General features: G+C 38.3%; 1 pseudogene; it reads right to left on the bottom strand.

The window, feature by feature from the left end:
• Positions 1 to 10,761: 10,761 nt before the first annotated feature.
• LOC113178630 (DNA (cytosine-5)-methyltransferase 1 pseudogene) lies at positions 10,762 to 15,711 on the bottom strand (annotated as a pseudogene).
• Between the last annotated feature and the right edge of the window lie 6,653 nt (positions 15,712 to 22,364).

The raw sequence follows: 22,364 nt of genomic DNA, 5'->3' as shown, positions 1-22,364 counted from the left end.
TGTATGTGGGGGAGAGGTTGTGCCCATATTTTGTTGTTGTTCTTCTTCTTTCCTTTTGACCTCTGGGTGTTTATTCTTTATTTAGGTTTTGTGTTACACCAGACTGTCACCTAACAAAATTACCACAAGATTCTGACCCTTAAGTATTCATTACTATATATATGTTTGGAGAAAATGGAAAATATTGGATGATGTGAATGCATAGAGAGAGAAAAATCTGTGTACTTCTTTTAAATATTGAGACCACCATGCATTTTAAAAGAAAGATTTTGAATTAAACATGAGGCTTCAGGACTCTTGTAATTGAGATTTTGTTTATACTGAAGGAAGAACCCTGTTATAATTTAAAATTCATTAATATTTCAATTACAAATATTTTTTCTGTTGAAAAAATACATTGCAATGAAGTTCATGGATACCTCAGTGTACAAATACAGCAATTTTCTTGATGTTTTACAAACAAAATCTCAAAAGGGGTTTTCAATGATACACATAAAAATAAATGCAGCAAGCTCTTTTTCTTTTTTACTGAAGCCACATAAACCTAAGCACTATAATAATGGAGAGAATCCAGAGAATTCAAACCCTTCACATTTACTTTTTGTCAGCACTGTTTCAGATCTGTCATCATTAAACAGCCCTTACCTTCTTTAGCCTTTGTTGCCAGCTAAACCATAGTTTCTGTCATCTTAGATTTAAGTGTTAAAAAAAAAAAATGGCCAGATCAGGTTCTCCTGCAACATGATTATTGTTTCATATGTATTCACTCTCAGATGAACTCAAGGTCCTTTATAAAACAAAGAATTGTGTTAAAGTGGGATAAACCCTTTGTGCAGAGGCCAGATGGAAGGAGATCTAGGCATGTGCAGCCAACTCCTCTGGGAATAGAGGAGCAAGCATGAAGGGCTATTTCTAAACAGTTCTGCACCAGGAACCTGGTCCCAAACTTACAGTTCATGAATAAGGTGATTAATAACAAGAGAATATGCATGATAAACAAAACTGATATTTTCCTTTATATGACCGAAAACACTGTGAACATGCATTAGCAAAACATATCTTTAAATGAAATAAGGTAGGGATGAAAGATTCATGAAATATCTAAAAGTAAAAGGAAGAAAATTTAAAAATGACAGAGGAGTTTGGGAAAATTAATTGCTATTTAAACAATTATTTTCTTTGCATTTCTTTTTAATACTAAAGAATTAATTTAAACATGGGCAGGTAGGATTATCTCAGAAATATACATAAATAAATTTTAAAATTGACAAGAACAGTGTGAAGTGATGCTAGAATGTAAAAATTATAAAGAATTTAAACTGAAACTGAGCATTTGAAAATTATGAATGTACTAAATTATATAATTATTATATTTAAAATACATTTCCATTTTCCCAGGCTATTAACTACAACAATAGAATTACCATACTGTTTTTCCTTGTTCAAAAGAACCAGATGGAAGAGAAACTGGGCAAGCAAATGAAAGTCTCTGGGGATCATGGGAATTGAATGCTTATAAAAACCATATTCCAGACAAGAAGATAGTCGTAGGTAAACGGTCAGTTTTATTCTCATAATTTCCATTCTTTTAAAAAGATAATAATATTTCTGTTCAACCTCTTCCTCTGATGGACTATCTACAATATCAAGTGATAAATGACAAGCCATATTTTTCTGTGCTGATCAAAATTTAGTATCATTCTTCACTCCTCAATTTAGAGAACTCCTTATAATTAACTGATGAGCTGTCCCCAAGACAGTGCCATTTAGAGTCATTACTGCACTCTAATTGGGGAGAAATGCTTTTAGAAAGTTTCAATTAGAGTCATTTTCTGTTATTCTTATAAATACATTCAGAGGAGGTACTGGAGCGTTTATTTTGTTTGGGGATTGTGTGGCTTGGTGTATTGTTTATGTTTACATTTAAGTAAATAATACAAGATAAAGCTTCTTCAAATTTCAGAGTAACAGGACCAAGGAAACTGATTAGTAATGATTTTTCGCTCTTGTTCATCATTATGATCAGGATTAGACTACAGTAAGGGTTTTTCAAAGATTTCATAATAAATTGTATTTCTACAAAAAGTCGTCAAAGCCTCTCTTGATTTTCAATTCATTCATATTTCTTTAAAGAGTTATGAAGAATTTAGACTTTTAAAATCAATATCTTTGTAAATTAAATGTAGTACATGCAGCAGATTTATTTCACTAATTAAAAATTTTGTCAGAAAAAATTCAAATGGCTTCCTAAAAACCTTCTAATGCATATTGTGTAGCAATAGAATGAAACCTGTCTCACTGACTTTAGTCTGAAGTTCAAAAACTTCAGAGTTAAAATGGTTCATTTACGGGTGAAAAATACAAGCAAATAAAACTTTTAGCTGTACCATGTTAATTTAAAGATAATTTAAACTTTATTTTCAGAATTATTGTTTAGCATTGACCTTTCTTAGAAATAAAGCTAAGTAAAAAGTAAATACATTTTCTTGCCTATACAAAGAAAATTTGTGATAAAATGTAAAAAACAAATTGATAGTTTAAGAAAGTTTCAGTTGACTAAAACATGTGCATACCATTTTAAAAATCTAAACCAGACCCTATACTATATTATTTATTTATGGGTCCAAAAATACAATGTTAACTTTCAAAAATTCTGTTATCTCATGGATTCAGTGGAAATTCTGAGTCCTGCTGTACTCAAGGATGAGAAACCTCAGTTACCTAAATAAAGTAAAATACTGCCATCTGCTGACCTGAATGAAACAATTACTTTTTAACATTGATAAGTGGCAAGAAAAACATATTCAAGACTTTCCATCATGCTAAAAATGTACTACACTGGGTAATATAAAATTAATCAGTCTTCTATATGGAAATTTAGGATTATAGATAAACTATCATGTAATTATTACTGTAGCATTATTTGAAAACAACCCCAAAATTAAAATTGACACTATCAGTAATGTGAACATATTTAGTTAAAACCACATTAAGTTTTATGGCTAAAATCTAAATGAGGAAATAAAGTTTTTAATTGGGAATTTTGAATTTGGTAAAATTTTATGTAAGCCTTTTGTTTATAAGTGTATAGCTACACTAAAAATAAGAAAATTGAAAGTTTGAAGTTTGATTCCTTCTCCCTACAAATATTTGAGTGTCTGCCATGCCAGAAACCTTATTGCCTGCAGAAAATATATAAATAAGACCTAATGTGTGTTCTTATGGAACTCACAATCTAATAAAAGAAGTAAACATAAATCAGAAAGCTAGTGTCCTAACAAATAAGAGGCACCTGCAGGTGTACTTCATTCTGTTTTAGTGATGAACAAAATTCATTACCAACACATAAAAATTAAAATCTAGTAACTATTTGCCCCGTCCTCAATTATTATAAATAATCCTTGGACTTTTCAAAGAACTGTATTTTAAACTTTCATCCTGAGAGTTGTTCTTTTCTGTTGCTTTGCTTAAAAACCTTGAAAGAAACATGCATAACACTTCAATTTCTCTAACACCCTGCATCAAATCTATTATCAAATACTATTAATTTTACTTGCTAAATATCTCTACAATATGAAGATTTCTTTTCATCTACTCCAGGACTCTGGTCTCCCTTCCACAGCTGCAAATGACCTCTTATCTTGTCTACTCACATTCCTATGGATCCCATGCAATCCATTCTTTCCACTAACAAATTTTCCATGACTTTCAGGACCTGGCATAATTAGTCAACAACCAATCCTTCTAACATCAGCTCAAACCATGATTTCTTGCACTTTCTCTGCTGCTGTCACCGTCACCCTGTCCTACTTTCAGTCCCTTCTCCTTGGCATGTTCCCTCTGCCACAGGCCCTTGGCACCATCTAGGCCCTGTCCTCCATTCTTCATCTATTTTAAAGATGCCTTCACTGAATTACCTAAGTCACATATCCTACCATTAAATATTTCATAGAAGCACTCAATCTTCATAGTACTCATCATAGTTACAATTTTATAGTTTGGTATGTTATTATCTGATTCTGTAATTTAATGAGGACAATAATTATGCCTGTTTGAGATTTTTATTATTCCAATTGGGATAACAATACTTTCCATTATAAAAGTCTCCTAATTCATAGTAGAAAATTTTGACAAGCAATTAAAACTATCATAACTTAATGAAGCATAGTAATTTAAGTCGTGAATAAAATATGTTGGATTATTGATGATTCTAAACACAGACTACTTTCTCTTGTTGGAATACTAACATTTATTTTATCCTATGTCTTTTCTGTATGTTAAGACTGGAAAACATTTATTTTCTGTATAATTTCCTACTGAGTCAGCTATCCTAATCACAATACTTGCTAATTGTAGGGCAGTCTTTCCTTGAGACAATATCATATGTGGGCAAGAACTGTGCATGAAGTTAAATAGTGACCTATTTTTTTCTGTATCTTCTCTATCATTGAAATGTTTTGTGCTTCCTCTTTTGTTCTTCCTTACACTCACTTGACCTTTCTTCCACCATTATGAGTCTTTAAAACTCAAGTTCCTCTTCTACTTCACTTTTTGAAACTTCCAGTGTTATGTTTTGGATGTGAAGTGTCACCCAAAATCTCACTTGTGAGACAATGCAAGAAAATTCTGAGAAGAAATGATTAGGTTGTAAGAGTCTTAGTCCAATCAGTGATTTAATCCCCTGACAGAGATTAATTGAGTGGTATTGGAAGTGGTAGGGTGTGGCTGGAGGAGTTGAGAATTATGGTGTGGCTTTGGTTTATATATTTGAGTCTGGAGAGTGGAGTCTCCCTCTCTGCTTACTGATCATTATCACATGAGCTGCTTCCCTCTGCCACATTCTCTCACCATGATGTTCAGCCTCACCTTGAGCCCCCAAGAATGGAGCCAGCCTTCTAAGAACTAAGACCTCTGAAACCGTTAGCCTTCAAATAAACTCTTCCTCCTCTACAATTATGCTGGTCCCATCCTTTAGTCACAGCAGCATAAAAGTTAACTAAAACATCCAGGCAATGGAAGTAGAAGGACACAATAGCAAATAAAACAAACAAAATTATAACCCACAGCTCTTTATTTTTAAAATATCTCAGTTGCTTGGGTTTCTGTGTAGAATCAGTCATCAATAAAGTTCTATTTTCTTGCCTTGTCAAGAAATTAAATCATTCTGAATTCAAGTTGAGTTTACGCAAAATCAATTATATTTCACATACAATACCAAACGCTCATTTTTCTTTCAGTAAATCCAAATTTAATTTAATGAACTACTGTGATGGTTAATTTTATATGTCAATTTGACTGAACCAGAGGGTACCCAGATATTTGGTTAAACATTATTCTGGTGTGTCTATGAAATTGACATTTGAATCAGTGTACTGAGTAAAGCAGATTGCACTCCACAATATAGATGGGCTTCATCCAGTCTATCAAAGGTTCAAATAGGGCAAAAAAGAGAGAGAGAGAGAGAGAGAAGTTAGAGAGAATTTGCTCTCTTTACTTATTTTTGTTTTGAGACATCAGTCTTCTGCTTTCAGACTTGAACTGGAACTGGAACTATACCAGTCTCTAGTTTACCAACTGCATATCTTTTGACTTCTCAGTTTCCATACCCACCTAAGACACATCCTTATAGCAATCAATCAATCAATCAATCAATCAATCAATCTCTCTCTCTTCTTTATGATCCTCTTGAGAACCCAAATTAATCAATGTACCTTGACATGTCAGGTTGTCTTTAGCAGAGCATGGTGGTATACTTTTGTAATCTCAGCTGCATTTGAGGCTGAAGCAGGAAGATCACAAGTTCAAGGTCTGCCTGGGCAACTTAGTGAGACCTGGTCTCAAAAAAAAGAAAATTTTTTTTAAAAGATCTGGGATATGGGCTGAGATTGTGGCTCAGCAGTAGAGCGCTCGCCTAGCACGGGTGGGACCCGAGTTCAATCCTCAGCACCACATAAAAATAAAGGCATTGTGTTGTGTCCATCTACACCTAAAAAATAAATATTAAAAATAAAATAAAATAAATTTAATTTTAAAAAAAGATCTGGGGTATAACTCAGTGGTGAAACACTTGCATAGAATGAACAAGGTCTGTGTTCAATCCCCAGCACTGAAAAGACAGAGAAAGTGGGGAGGGGGAGATATCTTGACTAAAATTACATGGATTTTGCACCATTTAAACATAGCTATGATTATTTATTTGGTTTTAAATTCTAAGCAATGAATTTGTAAAATAAGAATGAATGTGTATATACATACAGACACACATATACACACAATCTTTGGTCCTTTAAACATTTCCATGTCTCTTCCTTATTCAAATGTCAGGCAGAGGATCTCCCAATCTCTATTATTTTTTTCTTCTGAATTTTTCAAATAAGTGAAAAATTCTTCATTCATACTTCTAATATTACTTGTTACTGGCTTCCAAATTCACCTCTTTGTTGCAACTCTTACCAAAGTCTCTGATGATCTCCTAATGCTACATAAAATAATTTCCTTCCCATGCCCAGAGGTTCTCTATCCTAATTTTGACCATGCTGATTTTTCCTTATCCTCATACTCTCTCGTTCCTTGGTTTATATGATATTCTTCTTCCTGGTTTCTTTCAAATTATCTGCTTATGCTTCCTGCCTCCTTTACCAAATGTTTCCTCTGCCTGATCCTTAGTTATTGCTCTCTAAGGTGATACCATACCAGCATTCTACTGCTCTTTTTAGTAATTGTAATCAAGTCCATTCTATACACTGATTACATAAATCAATGTCTGCAAAACAGGACTTTCTTCATACTTTCTACCTCATACCCAAGGGCCTGATAGGTACTTTGCACTCAACTCTTTACAAGTGAAACCTTTTTCCCCTAAACTTATTCTTACTCTGGTCTCCTCTAAGTTTTATTGGTCTTCATTTAACCTGTCTTGTGAATGAAAATGCCAGCATAAATGGAGCAGGGTCTGTCACATATGGAGGGTATGGTAAATTGTTGATTACTCACAAATATTTGCTGCCATTCCTAGAAGACAATTGTACTTCTTTGCTTTACTGACAACAGACTTTAGCACATAATTTGTTCTCGTAAATAAAATACAAGTGTAAATGCCTGTGTCACTTCCCAGCAGATACTTAGGAGCTAGAAAATAGTCTGCTATGCTCTTTCCTCCCTATGCTACATTAACCAGCAATATTCTAGATGCTCCATGAGATGAGGAAGAATGTGATGTATAACTACAGCCAAATTGCAAAGAAGTAGTAGCATTATTAAACACAAAGCTTTGAAACTATAATGACTGAAATTTTAGGTACTTTTGTTAACAAAACACATCCTGGCTTATACTGACTAATCTGGAGCTGGCAGTTTTAGCCATGTATATCTATCCACATGATCATAATATGTATAGGTGAATAGAAATACATTCTCAGATACACAAGGTTATCATACAACCTATTCATCATTTTTTAAACACCTTAAATATTACCCCCAAAAAGTAAAATATGGAGCAAAATTAAGAGCTAATGGAAACCAAGGGCTTGAAATGACTAACAGCACTAAAATTTGGTAAAAGGTAGACATTGGGATAATGATTGCAAGTCTGCTTACAAACTGAATGCAAACATCATAAGTAATTCTTATAAGGAAAGAGATATAAAATATTAAAACAATAAAAAAGAGAAAAAGTGTATAAATTCATTGGATCAAATGGAGAGAAGTCAAAATATACCATTTTACTCCACACTCTGAATATTACAGAAGAGGTTAAATAATTATGTTAAAGTTCCTAAGATAATTCAACAGAGGGCAAAATAAAGATGTTTTAAAATGCTCATCTCTCTACTTGAAACTGACCAATAATGAAAAATAATTGAAAAAGAATGCAGGATAAACACACAAACATGAGTTAAATTTCATTTTCAATGAAACAAGGAAATGATACCCAAAATTACAAAATAGGAAGTAGATTTACCAAGCAATGAAGTGAAATGAAGCTGATTACTGAGAACCAAAACATGTCTTCTCTAATCTTGAGCAGAACACAGATTTCTCTCAAAGGAAAAGGTGCTATCCAGAAAGTCTGTGATTACAGTAGCGAGATCAGAGCCTCGAGTGGCCTCAGAAGTGGAATGCCTAGTTTGAAGGGAAAGAAAAATCAAAGAAGAAATTAGGCTGGTATGCTAGCTGTATAGCCTTCAGTTTATTCTCTAAACAAGGAGACTGCCAGTAGTCAGAGTGAGGAAGGGGAGAGATGAGACAGCAATCTCCTCTCGCGCCCCACCCCAAACTGTTTTGTCAATAACTTCTTAACAAGTTCTGAAAAAAGAGGAAGAAATAGTAAATAATTTGCATTTCCATCTTCTGTGGTAGAGACAGGCAAGGACGGGTAAGAAATCTGCAATTTCTGCCCACTACAAAAAAAAATAAAAAGAAAAATTAGACGGAATATACAATTAAAAATGCAGAAAGGGAAAAAGAACACACATAAACTGCAAAAAGAGAGCCTATTGTAAAAGATAAATTACTTAATAAATAGATTAAGAGTTAAATAAATGTTTCCTCATAGTCTATATAGTAGGTTGGACAATGTCTCTTGCAAACCTGAATTTATCTGGAATCTCAGAATATGAATTTATTAGGAAATAAGTCTTTGAAGTGCCAGTAGTAAGATGAGGTCTTATAAAACTAAGATGGGCCCTATACAATAACTAGTATTCTTATAAAAAGAAGAGAAGACATACATAGACCCAGAGAAGGAAAGGCCATGCGACAGTGGAGGCATAGATTAGAGTGATAATATACATACAAACCGAAGAACAACAGGGTTTTTGAGAACTTCTAGGGGGTAGGAAGAGGCAAGGGATGATTTTTCCTTGGACCCTTCAGTGAGGGCATGGCCCTGTAGATACCTTGATTTTAGGCTTTCAGCCTCCAGAACTGTGAGTTAATCCATTTCTGTTGTTTTAAGCTATGCAGCAAGTTTTAGCATCCCTAAGAAACTGATAGTCTTCAAGAAGTTGTATAGTCTGTGACTATGGTGACACTCTAGGGTGGCATTCCATGATCCCCAACTTGTATGTTTATACCCTTATGTGAACTCTTGTCTTTGTGTGTAGGTAGTACGTGTGATTTGTATCTAACCAATAATATACAGCAACTAGAATAGGGTGTATATGATTTCGTGTCTGTGATTATACTACATAAGAGTGTAATACATCTTTCTAGGAGATTCTTCTTTGTTGACCTTGAAGAAGCAAGCTACCATGTTGCCAGATGCCATATGGAGAGGGCCATAGGGAAAGGAGCTGAGGGTGACCTTTGACCAACAGGCAGCAGGCAACTGAGACTGATGTTTGGCAGACTGCAAAGAACTGAATTCTGCCAGTCATCAGGTTAAATTTGGAAACAGATACTTCCCCAGTTGAATCTCATGTGAGTCTACAATCCCACCTAACACCTGTTTGCTGCCTTATAAGACTCTGCAAGTAGAGGACCTGGGTGAGTGATCCTTAACTCCTGACTCAGAGAAATTCTGAGATAACATGTTGTCTTAAGTCACTAAGTTAGAGCTAAGATTATTATGGAACAATAGATAACAAATATGATGTCCTTTCTATAAATAGAACTCTGAAAATAAAGTCAAGAGTTCAATAAAATTTAAGACGCTAGAGGGGGAAATATGAGGATAGGCGAACTTACAATATGAATGGAACAGTTAAAAGCTTGTTAGGAAAATAAAATAAAGCCAAGAAGAACACATGACTGAATATACAGTCTAAAGAAATACAATGTAACATAAAAAATGCAATGATATATAAAATAATAAGATTTGATATGAGAAAAAAAGAAAATGCTATATAGAGATATGGAATAAAACAGATTTGAGGAAGAGACAGAAGTTGAGAAAGAAAATAGAATAAATGAAATTAAATAAATAGTAAAAAGATGAATTAGATGATACTTTCTGGGAGTGAAGACCATATTTGCAGCTTGAAAAAGTTCACTCTGTATAAGGGGAAAACTGACAGAGAATGACATATAGTGAAATGTATTCTGGTGCAATTGAATTTTAAGAATAAACACAGAATTTTATGGACATTCCAGGCAGAAAAATGAGTACTCTTCAAGATGAAAAAAAGGAGAAAAAAATGAAGCTTTTATTCCTAACCAAGTAGTTATCCTTCAACTATAAAAGCAAAGACATTTAGTCTCAAGAGTACAAAACCTCAGGCGATACATTGCCCATAAGCCCTTCTTGAAAAAAAAGAAAAAAAAACATGTTATTGGAATTTGGTCAACTAAGAAATGTATAGAAATGTAAAATTCAAGAATGAAGAAACTGTGGCAATAGGACTGACATTAGCATAATCTCTTTATAAAGTCACAATGAAAAAATGTTAGACATTTTGATTACAGAATAAAATGTGAAAGTTGGCCTGGGCTTATAGCTCTGTGGCAGAACATGGACACAGCATACAAGAGGCCCTGGGCTTGACAACCAGCACTGCAAAACCACAAAACAAAACAAAACAAAACCCAAAAAGTGAGTTCTATTAATCTTTTTTTTTTTATTTATAGGAGAGATTTATTTGAAGAAATATTACAACATATAAAAACTACATAAAGTCTTAATTTCCACTTGTACAGTGGTAATTTGATATAATGCATAATAAAAAACTTTTAAAATCCAGAATGCACAAAGAACTGCACAGTTTGATCACTAAGTCATTAGTTCAGTAAACCTCACAGAACAGCTTCATGTCAGCCAAGGCCACAAACACTGTGTACAACACATCTGAACTGACAGATTTAAACATGTTAAAAATACAACATCAGTGCATGTTGGGGATTCCTGGTGCCAGAAACAAGAGTGATGGAGGTGAAGCTAGTCCTTAGCAGCCACCTCTTCCTTTACTTTAGCTGAGGCACTCTCTCGAGCTTTGGCCAACATACAGAGCTTGATCTCCAAGCCAATGGCTTTGGCCAGAGGAGGTGGCACAGCGTTACCCACCTGTCGGTGCCTGTCCAGGATGTTGCCAAACAGCTGGTAGGTGTCGGGGAAGCCCTGGGAGCGGGCGCACTCCGGCACACTCACCACGCGGTGTTGCTCAGGGTGAAGCACACGTCCCTGCTTGCCCATAGGCTCAGGGTTGGTGACGGTTGTGCTGAAGAAGCCATCCCACTCAAGCCGTCCGTACAGGCCAGCCAAGGGTTGTGCCTGTTTCCGGTGTGGGGCAGGCACCAGGGGATGAGGGTGTTAAACTGTCTGGCGGAGGGGTCACAGGCTTTGCCTGCTTCCACACAGGAGCAGACTCCACGGAGGGCGCCGGAGCTGCTTCGGCCATTCTTTTGGTCGTGGTAGGTGTAGCGCAGTTTCTTGGCCAGGGTGCCGTCAGTGAGTTGCACCTCAATGTTGGGCAGATCGCGCCAGTCTGAGCCCGGGGCCAGGGGGATGTGACGCATACGGGCGGCCACCAATGCGCTCATGTCCTTACAGATGTGGTCCCTAAGGATGGGCTGGTAGTGCGAGCCCCGAAGCTGCCTCTGGAACCAGGACTGAGGCTCCCCGTTATAGGAGATCTCCTGCGCCGAGGCCCCGTTCCGGATCTCAGGGAGGTCCGACATCGTGTCCCGCACTGTGATGGTTCGGAACGGACCTGAGCTCAACCTGGTGATGTTGCTGACAAACTTCTTATCATCCACCACGACACTCAGCTGGCAGGCACGGGGTGCAAACACGTGCAGGGGCTCTGGGAACAGGGGGAGTTTCTCTCCAGGGGCCGCAGCCAGGATGATGGCCCGCCTCCGGGTCTGGGCCACACCATACTGACCAGCCTGCAGCACGCCAAAGGTACACTGGTAGCCCATGCAGACGAGGCAGCGGAGGGTGAGCTTCAGCACCATAGAGCGCTTGAAGGAGACGAAGTTCCTGACGTTCTCCAAAAGGAAGAAACTGGGCCGGTAGTAGTCACAGTAGCTGAGGAAGGAGACCACTAAGGAGTTTTTGAACTTTGAGTAGGTACGAGAGTTGAAGGCGGTTCATGCCGCTAAAGCCTTGGCAGGGGGGCCCACCACACAGCATCTCCACGTCGCCCTTCTGGGGCAGCCTCTGGCCACGGCTGTTGGTCTTCTCCCCGGCCATAACCAGCTTGAGCAGGACATTGCAGTCCTCCGTGAACACCGTGGAGCGGGGGTTGTTCAGCCTGCGCCGCGGGATCCCACATTTCAATGGCCCACAGAGTCTCGGAGACGCCTGCTTGGTGGAACCCTTCCGACAACCCCCCACAGCCAGGGTCCGCAGCTTGGGCAGTTTTATTGCTGTCTCTGGTTTACTGGGCTCAGAGGCCTGAGACTTCGTCTTGCCTTTCCCTTTCCCCTTCCCTTTTCCTTTATTCCCCGGGCTACGGGCATGATTTGGAGGATCTTCAAAGCTTTTGGTCTTTGCATTATAGGCCTCCAAGAAGTAGAAGCGGTCAGGGCCGCCTTCTGAGTACTCCTGCAGGCACTCCGGCAGGTCCTCCCCGTACTCCACGGTGCAGCGGCCCTGCACAGCCTGGAAGTCCACTATGGCCTCCTCGTTACTCCAGTAGAGCAGGTTGATGTCCGCATGGTAGCTCGCCGAGGTGGACTTGTGGGTGTTATCGGGCCTGTAGAACTTGTTCAGCCTGATCTTGATTTCTGACCCATTGGGCTTGCCATTGGTTTTCTTGGCGCAGAAGATCTCTTTTATCTGGCCGATCCGGTAGGGCTCGGGGGCATCCAGGTTGCTGCCTTTGATGTAGTCAGAGTACTTTCGGTAGTGCTCTGGGTATAGATCCTCATCCACAGGCTCCTTCTTTGGGCGTTTCACAGGGCTGGACAGCTTGATGTTGAATGTGAAGGCCTCAGGAAGCAGGTACACGCCGTCGCCCACCCTATACAGGATGCCATTCTTGGTGGCAGAGCTGTAGATAATTTTGCTGTCCAGGTCAACAAGCTGCTCCAGAGCCCTGGGAATTTCTTTCTGCCTCATTTCGGCCAGTCGTGCACAGCTTGCACAGAACTTGAACTTGTTGTCCTCTGTTGGCTGGGTCTTGGGAGGGGACTCAAATCTTGCATAGTCTTGATCGTACCAGAACTGGTAGAAATAGGTCTTTCCATCATCATGGTCCCCTGGCAGCATGGACTTCGGATCCATACCTCCCTCCATCGCCCAGTTTTCCGAGGGAGCTTTATGAATGACCTTGACTTTGCTGTGGATGTAGGAAAGCTGCATGTCCTCACACTCATCCACCAGGAACAGCTCCAGGGGGTCTGATGTGGCCCCAAGGACCGTGTCTGTCCCAGCACAAAACCAGTGAGCGTGGAACATCTGCCCATTGCCGTTGTCCTCCCACAGTGCCGTGACCCTTGCTAGATACAGAGGTTTTGAGGAGTCATCTGGAATAACAGAGACACAGTCCCCCACCTCCAGGGTTTCCGCGTCAATGCACACCTGACGATAGTAACTCTTCTTCCCATCAGTCTTGATGGCCTCCCCAACCCAAGAGATCAGATCTTTGTTCTGTTTCTTTTTCTTCCCTTGATGCATTTTTTTTGGGTGATGGCACCTCTGGGATGTCGTCGTCAACCTCTTCATCATCATCTGCCTCCTTCATTGCCATATTGGGACACCTCCTCTTTAGACAAGCTTGCTTGCTACGTCCACTGCCACCAAATTTAACCATGTCCTTACAGGCTTTGCACTTTCCACACTCAGGCTGTTGGCAAACCTCGCAGACGCCACACCGCCGGCGTTTAAAGGCATTCTCTTTGTCCTCCCTGTCATCCTTTTCAATCTGCTCTTCGAAGAAAGTGTCAAAGATCTGGTAGACTAGTTTGGTGGTGGTGGCTTTTGTGGGTCCTTTATCCTTCTCCTTGGCAGGATGCCTGATGGTCTGACTTCTTTCGGCTCGCCTTTGTCCCAGGGTGACCCCTGCCAACTTGATGAGGTCTCTCATACAGGGGGTCAGGAAGATGGGCTGCTCGTCACTGTCCTTGGCGTCATCATAACTCTCTACCTGGCTCACCACAAACTGGGCGTGTCGAAGGAGAGAATCCTCTGTGAACCGATTCAAGTTGATTGTAGAAGGGGGAACCGTGGTCTCAATCTTGTTGATCAGGTCTTCATAGGTCGCATCAGGGTTGCCCTGGAGGAATTCCACTACTATCTTGCTGATGTAGATTTTCTCCTGCATCAGCCCAAATATTGGGGCATACTCTGGGCTGGGTTCCATCAGAATGTATTCGGCAAATGAGGTGCTGAAGCCAATGAGTGCCTTTTCACCTCCATCAAAGCCAGTGATCCACCACTCATTAATGGGGCCAAGATTCTTGCCATTAACACCACCTTCAAGAGACGGATTATCATCATAGATTGGTTTTGCTGTGCCAGAAAAGAGAAGCTCCACGTTCTTCTCGATGAGGCCAGTGTCAATCGGGCACAGGTGACCTCGCTTACAGTACACACTGAAGTACGTCAGTTTGTGTTGGGGAAGATCTTCGTAACTCCCAAAGCCAGATCCATTTTCATCAAAGATGGACAGTTTCTCATTTGTCAACATGTGGGGCTCTTCCAGCGCATCAGAGGGGTGCTGCTCATACTTGAGGTCAACATCATCCAGGAACTGCCCGCATTCGTTGCACTTGGGTGGCTGGACCTTGGGGTTCAAAAGGGTTTTGTTCCGAGTCATTTTTTTCTCAGCTGGTTCTTTGGGTGTAGTTTTTCGTCTTTTTTCCTCTTTTTCATCCTCATCTCTCTCAGACATTTGTGGAGTTACTTGTTCAGATTCTTTTTCGTCAGGTCTCCTTTTGGCAGCTAGGTCTTTGGATTGACTTCTAGACCTCCTTTCATCTCGCTTATCTCCTTCCGCTTCATTGTGAGTCCCTGGTCTGGCTTCTCCATCCAGCTCCTCCTCCAGTTTCGGTATAGGTGTTGGTTCTTTGGTTTGACTTCTGAGTCTCCTCTCTTCTCCTTCTCTCTCTTCCCCTTCAGTGTCAGCGTGTGTTCCTGGTGTCGCTGTTTCCGGTTCTGTTGCACTAGGTTCAGCAACTGATTCAGTGGCTGTAACTCTACGTCTCTTCTCTTCCTGGTCTTTGTCTTCCTCAGAGTCATCTGAATTTGTTCTTTCAGGTTCTTCCTCAGGTTTCCGTTTAGCAGGGCCTTTTGTAAAATGAGATGTGATGGTGGTCTGCCTGGTCGTTCTCCTCCTAACCATGGGACTAGATGAAGCTTCAGCCTTAGTCTCGCTATCAGACTTGCTTCTTCTGGGTCCACGAGGTTTGGAACCGGGTTTGGGGGTGTTTGGTTCTGACATTTTCACTCTCCTGTCTGCATGGCTTGCTTGGCTCCCGTTTTCTAGATGGCCGTTCGTTTCTCGACTGACAGTGTGAGCTCCGTTCTCCAAGGACAAATCTTTATTTAAAAGGGATTTGACTTTAGCCAGGTAGCCCTCCTCAGATAATTCTTCTTTATGTAATTTGGTTTCCAAATCACATAACTGATTCTTTATTTCTGTTTGCAGAAATTCATGCAAGAGATTCAATTTCTCCTTCACACACTCCTTTTCCGTTAAGCTGTCTCTTTCCAAGTCTTTGAGCCGCCTGCGGACATCGTCAGGCAGGGAGATGGCCAGGATGGCCAGCGCGGGCACCCGGGCCGGGGCGGTGCGAGCCGGCATCTCCGAGACTGCAGCAGACGCGGCAGCAAAGCAGACAGCCCCCTATTAATCTTGATATTGTAATGTTAATAATGTAATATAAATCTGGGAAAGGTTGTTGGAAAAAACTATTAAGTGCATAAACTGCCTCATCTTTCATAACATAGATGCCATGTAAAGTTACACATAACAGTTTTAAAAATTCATGAATCCAATAGCCAGGTATGGAGGCACATGCCTTTATTCCCAGTTATTAAGGAGGCTGAAACAGGAGGATTGCAAGTTGGAGGCCAGTTTGGGCAATGTAGCAAGACTCTGTCTTAAAATATAATTTTTAAGAAGGGCTGGGGTGTAGCTTAGGAGTAGACTATTTGTCTTAACATGTGCAAGGTTCTGTAAAAACGGCCAGTAAAATAAAGTCATGTATCTAGCTTTTTAAGATTTATTTTAACTCTATAGAAATTTCAACTTAGAAGATTATCTTTTGTAATAAAGAAACATTTACTTTGAGTAAATTCTTTCAGCTCCAGTTTTTTTCTTTCATTAAATTAAATTTTAAGCAAACAATTTGTCAAAAGAATGAAAATAAGATATAAATCCTTCAATCCCTATTTTATAAGATTTTATTTGCAAAATTGGATATAGAGAAGTGAAATTATGCAAGCCAAAGTTAGTCAGGATTATTTTAGTGCAAGAGGATTTGGGATAGATAGTGCATGTCTCCTTTTGTATTTCTGTGCATTGTTTAGACTATTTATAATGATAAATATGTATCATTTCCATGAAATTGTTTTTTCTCACAAATAAATATTAAATTATAGAATTAAAATATAACTATATATTTAATTATGTTTAATTAATACAATTAAAAGTATAATAGATACGCCTAATGAAGAATTAAGATAAAACAAATAAATTATTGTGTAAATGTGTCTACATACAAAATTTATTTAAGTATTGTTTACAAAGAAATATACATAGAACAAAATGATAACTAATTACATTAAAAAGGCACAGAAATGCTAGGCAAAAGTAAATAAAGAGAAAATAACTATAAGAAGTGAATGGATTTAAGGGGAAACCCACATTAAACAAGTTTTTTGAGAAATAAAAGAAATAATTGACAATGAAAATATCAATTAATGAATGTACATATGCATTATAGCATATTAAGCAAAGCTGTTTGAATAATAAAGGAAATTGGCAGAATTGAAAATGAGAAAATTTAATTCAGTGTGGGGAAAAATGAACAAGCAAAAAACTCAAACAAAAAATATAATTTTTAGTTCCCAAGAAGATCTATAAATTTATAATATTTGATTATAATCAGGTGAAAAAGAATTTATGATAATTTCCAAAATGTAAGTAGGCCATCTTTTCTGATTATAATGTAATAAAGTCAGATTTAAAAATTAACTAAAAAGGGACAAGGAAGAGGAGGAAGGGAGAATCCAATGCCTTGGCAGTAATATTTTGCTAAACAATTACTCTTTAAAGAGGAATGGGCCAGGTGCAGTGGTGTATTCCTATAATCTCAGCAACTTGGGTGACTGAGGCAGGAGGATCTCAAGTTTGAGGCCAGCCTCTGCAACTTAGGGACACCCTGTCTCGGAAAAAAAAAAAAAAGGAAAAGGAAATGAAATTTGCACTTATACACTATTTAGATTTGACAACAATAGTACTACTTATCAAAATATGTGTTGGGTCCAAAGCTGTTCTCAGAGAAAGATACCTAGTGTTTGTTATCTGGAATAACCCCCAAAAGTTCATGTGTTGCGTTGGCCCCAATGCAGAAGCACAGCTTTTGAGAAGTGATTGAATCATGAGGGCTCTGACCTTAGAGGTGGGTGAATCTACTGATAGCTGAATAGGCTTCTGGGGGGATGTTGAGAACTATAGGACGTGGGGCATAGTTGGAGGAAGGTGGTCACTGGGGCATGCTCTGGAAGGGTAGTTTTTGTTCCCCACCCCTTCCAATCTCTGTCTCTGTCTCTTTGTCTCTTTCTCCCCCACCTCCTTTCTTCTTCCTGGCTGCCTTGAGGTGAGCAGCTTCTTCCAGTACACACTTCCACCATGATGTTCAGCCTCCCTTCACCTCAGGCCCAAAGCAATGGAGCCAGTCAATCATGATCTGAAACTTCTAAAACCATGAGCCAAAATAAATCTTTCCTTGTCCAAGTTGTTTTTCTTGGGTATTTGTCACAGTGACAAAAAGCTAGTTAACACAGTGTTCAATGCTTTTACTCTTTTTCTAAGAGATTAAGGAAGGGAGGGTAGAGGAAGAGAAGAAAAAAAGAAAAGAAACTAAATATGGTACCTAAGATGAGGAAAAATAATAGTAGAAGACTATATAGAGAAACAGAATAATAAAGTTAAATTCAGTATTAATAAGTTACAAATAGTAAAACTGTATAGCCATTACAGTAAATAGTATAGAGTTTTCTCAAAAAATTAAAAATATAATCACCAGGGGCTGGGGCTGGGGCTCAGTGGTAGAGCACTTGTCTGGCATGTGTGAGGCACTGAGATCAATTCTCAGCACCACATATAAATAAATAAAAATAAAGCTCTAGTAACAACTAAAAAAATTTTAAAAATATAATCACAGTATGATAAAGCAACCTCATTACGGGATATACATTCAAAGAAAATGAAATCAGCATGTTGAAGAGACATCTGCATTCCCATTTTTGTAGCAACACTATTCATAGTAGCCAAGAAATGGAAACAGCCTAAACAGCCTAAATGTCTGTCAACTAATGAATGAGGAAAATGTGGTACATAGGCACAATAGGATATTCAGTCATAAAAAAGGATGAAATTCTGTCATTTACTACAACATAATGACTTCTCATAAGATGTCATTTTGACAAGAAAAAAGCTAGGCCCCCAAAGAACAGTACTGCATAACCTCATAGGAGAACCTAAAAAAGTTGACCTCCTAGAAGTTGAGAGTGGAATAATTGTTACCAGAGGCTGGGGAAAGTAGGGGCCAAGGAGGGATGGGAAAGGTTGATCAATGGTACTAAGTTACAGTTAGAAGGAATAAGTTTGATATTCTACCGTACAATAAGGTCACTACAGATGACAATAATGTAGTGTGTGTGTGTGTGTGTGTGTGTGTGTGTGTATTTTTTAATGGAAGAAAGGATTTTGAAAGTTATCACCACAAAGAAATGACTTTTGAAGATTCAGGTGTGTTACCCTATTAGAACATTGCCCAATGTATGTATGTATGCATTGAAATATCACATGGGGCCCATAAATATGGACAATTTTTTTTATGTATCAAAAAGTTTTTAAAAAGAAAATAGTAGCGCTGGGTGCAATTGTGCCTACCTATAATCCCAGCAACTTGGGAAGCTGAGGTAGAAGGACCACAAATTCAAAGCCAGCTTGGGCAACTTGGTGAGACCCTGTCTCAAAATAAAAAAATAAAAAGAGCTGGAGATGTGGCTCAGTGGTAAAGTGCTTCTGGGTTCCAAAAAGAAACAAACAAACAAAAAGTAGTAGAACTTAATTAGCCATAGGAAACAACGTTTTAACTATTTTGACTAGAAATGGATTTAGTATTGCAAATTTGGTGCTTACAACTTCCAGTTAGGGCAGGCGTATAAGGCTTTGTTCTTCCAGGGCTTACTCCCAGAATAATAGAGAATAATACTGCTGAACTGCACTGCTAGTTTCCACCTTGAAACAGTTAAGATTGAGATTTAAGAGGCTACAACTGGAGCAGCTGAGTTCAAGATCACACTTACCAGAGATTTTTATCCAAGAATCAGAAGTCTTGGATCAAGAGATACCACTGCTGCCATTGCAACCTCCTCTTTGCCACTTTTGCTTTTGCAGAAAGACTTGATATTGTTGTTACTAGGACAGACACCAGCAATAGCTAGATTTGAATTCATATCCAGATCCCTGTCTCAAAGGGAAGTGAGGGGGTTTGGTTTTAGATTTTCTGGGTGTACTGTTCAGAAAGTAACATTAGAAGTAGGCTGGAATGAATGCTGAGTGCCAGTAAGCTACATCCAACCACTACAACAGCTACTGTCTGGAGATTATATGCTATAGGTACTGTTCCACTAACTTTACATGTAGTAACTGATTTAGTTTATATAATATTTCTACAGGTTTGGTTCAACGATTAACTTCTAGCTTACTGGCAAGAAAAATGCATATAGAGATCGAATAAGTTACCCTAGATCTTATGGTAGGGAGCTAAGTCAAGATTCAAATACAGTAAATCTCTAATTTCTAGAACTTAAACTCTAAACTTCTACATTCAACACTTGTTTGTTTTCTTTGTTATATATATATATATATATATATATATATATATATATATATATATATTTGTGTGTGTGTGTGTGTGTGTGTGTATGTGTGTGTGTGGTACAGGGGATTAAACCAGGGCCTTGTATGAATTAGGCAAGCACTCTACTGCTGAGCTACACCCCCACCACAAGCTTTTTTTAAAAGACCTGTGAAAATAGAAGACTTCTTTCAAAGTTAATAAGGAGAAAAACCTCACAAAGTAAATAGATGCCATTAAGCATAATGAGTTCTACTATTGAGACAGAGGAAATGACAAATGTTACATAATGGTGCCAGAGATAATTTGATGGCATAAAGTTTGTAAATATTAAAAAAAATAATACTTCTCATTTCGAACAAAATGTACAAGTCTGAAACTGATGCACATCGAATTTGGAAACCAAAGTTTATCAATAGCCATGGAGAAAACAGAAAAACTTGTTAAAAATGAAAACTATCCTCCTCAGTATACAAGACCAGACAGCTTTATAAGCCAATCTTTTGAAATTCTCAAGGGACAGAAAATTTCTAGGCCATTATGACATTTATAAAAATTCTAAGCAACAGTATTTTACATTATCAGGTATAGTAAAATATCACCTTGTTTTTCTATGGCTAAACCCAACCACATTGAAAATAGCCATATTATTTCAGGGGCCTATTATTGTAGACAATAATCATTTTCAGATAGACAGAATTTCCTTCCCTTCATCTCCTGGTCTTGAAAGCATTTACCTTCAAAGGACTTAATTATGTGTATTCATAGTGTGGTGGTGTGAGCTGTCTCCAACATTCTCCTCCCAGAGCTGCTTGGCATCTACTTTTGGGGGTACAATCCCAAGTATAGCCATCTTACACAATGTCACCTTCCATGTCTTGGCTTACTTTTTCTGACTTTTGATCGTAAGTTTCAACGTTCTCTGCCCAAGTCCCTTTCTCACAAAGGGACCGTGAATATTGCCTTCACAGTACTCAAACCACCAGGAAGATTTGGCTGCTTCATCAAAAGTTCTTAGAATACAATTTTTCTCCATTTAAAATGTTGGTCTGGGGCTTAACATAGATAGCTTTTAAAATGTTGAGATATGTTCCTTTTATCCATAGTTTTTCTAGTGCTTTGAACATGAAGGGGTGCTGTATTTTGTCATATGCTTTTTCTGCATCTACTGAGATGATCATATGTTTCTTATCTTTAAGTCTATCGGTGTGATGAATTACATTTATTGATTTCTGTATGTTGTGTAGTTCTCTGTGAGTCTGGGTCATTCCTGCCTCCTAGACATTGGGCAGAGGTTTTACTCAAAATTCCATTCGTTTAAAGTCAAAGAATTCTACTGGGCTCAGCATATTCTGGGGCTACACACCAGACACTAAGAACAGATCTCTTGTAATCTCAGATTCCCAGTATTTCCTGGGAGATCATCACCATCCTCTTTCTCTTTCGGGAGCTAAAGGGACTTAATAGTGTGGGCTCTGTACGTAAGGGTGGAGAGAATTTTTCCCTTCTCAGATATTCTACCAGCATCCACTGCACTCACTTCCCCTCCATCTCTAGAGAACAGAGAGAGAACAGAGAGGAGCTCTGTCCAGAGAGAAGACCATTCAGAAGCTTGGAAACTAGAACCATGGTGGTACGGAAACTAGTTATGTTTATTTATATACCCAGTCAGATCATTTCTTAAACTGACCGTGATCTTTTAACTGCAAAACTAAGGACTTCAGGCTTTTGTTTCTCTACTTTCGTTATGATAGGAAATTAAAAGAGAAAGAGTTTGTGGACTCATTTGAAAACAATTGCTAACACTATTTAAATTCTTCTAGAAAATAAAAATGAAAACACTGGAAAGTAGTTCCATTTTTAGCAACCTACCATAACTTGAAACCACAATCATGAATATAAACAGCATGCAAAAATATACATGCAATGTCAATATATCTGAAACAGTCTATTTAAAGAAAAAATAATCTACCAAATTGGATTCCAGGTATGCAATATACTTCTTATATTTTGTGTAATTTTTTTAAAATTTTTATTGGTTGTTCACAACATTACAAAGCTCTTGACATATCATATTTCATACATTAGATTGAAGTGGGTTATGAACTCCCAATTTTACCCCAAATGCAGATTGCAGAATCATGTCCGTTACACATCCACAATTTTACATAATGCCCAATTAGTGATTGTTGTATTCTGCTACCTTTCCTATCCCCTACTATCCCCCCTCCCCTCCCCTCCCATCTTCTCTCTCTACCCCATCTACTGTAATTCATTTCTCTCCTTGTTTATTTTCCCATTCCCCTCTCAACCTCTTATATGTAATTTTGTATAGCAATGAGGGTCTCCCTTCATTTCCATGAAATTTCCCTTTTCTCTCCCTTTCC

The sequence above is a fragment of the Urocitellus parryii genome, chromosome 10, assembly GCF_045843805.1.
Source record: "Urocitellus parryii isolate mUroPar1 chromosome 10, mUroPar1.hap1, whole genome shotgun sequence".
Taxonomy (NCBI): domain Eukaryota; kingdom Metazoa; phylum Chordata; class Mammalia; order Rodentia; family Sciuridae; genus Urocitellus; species Urocitellus parryii.
The sequence above is the reverse complement of the archived record's forward strand: the minus strand, read 5'-3'. Positions and strand labels throughout refer to the sequence as shown.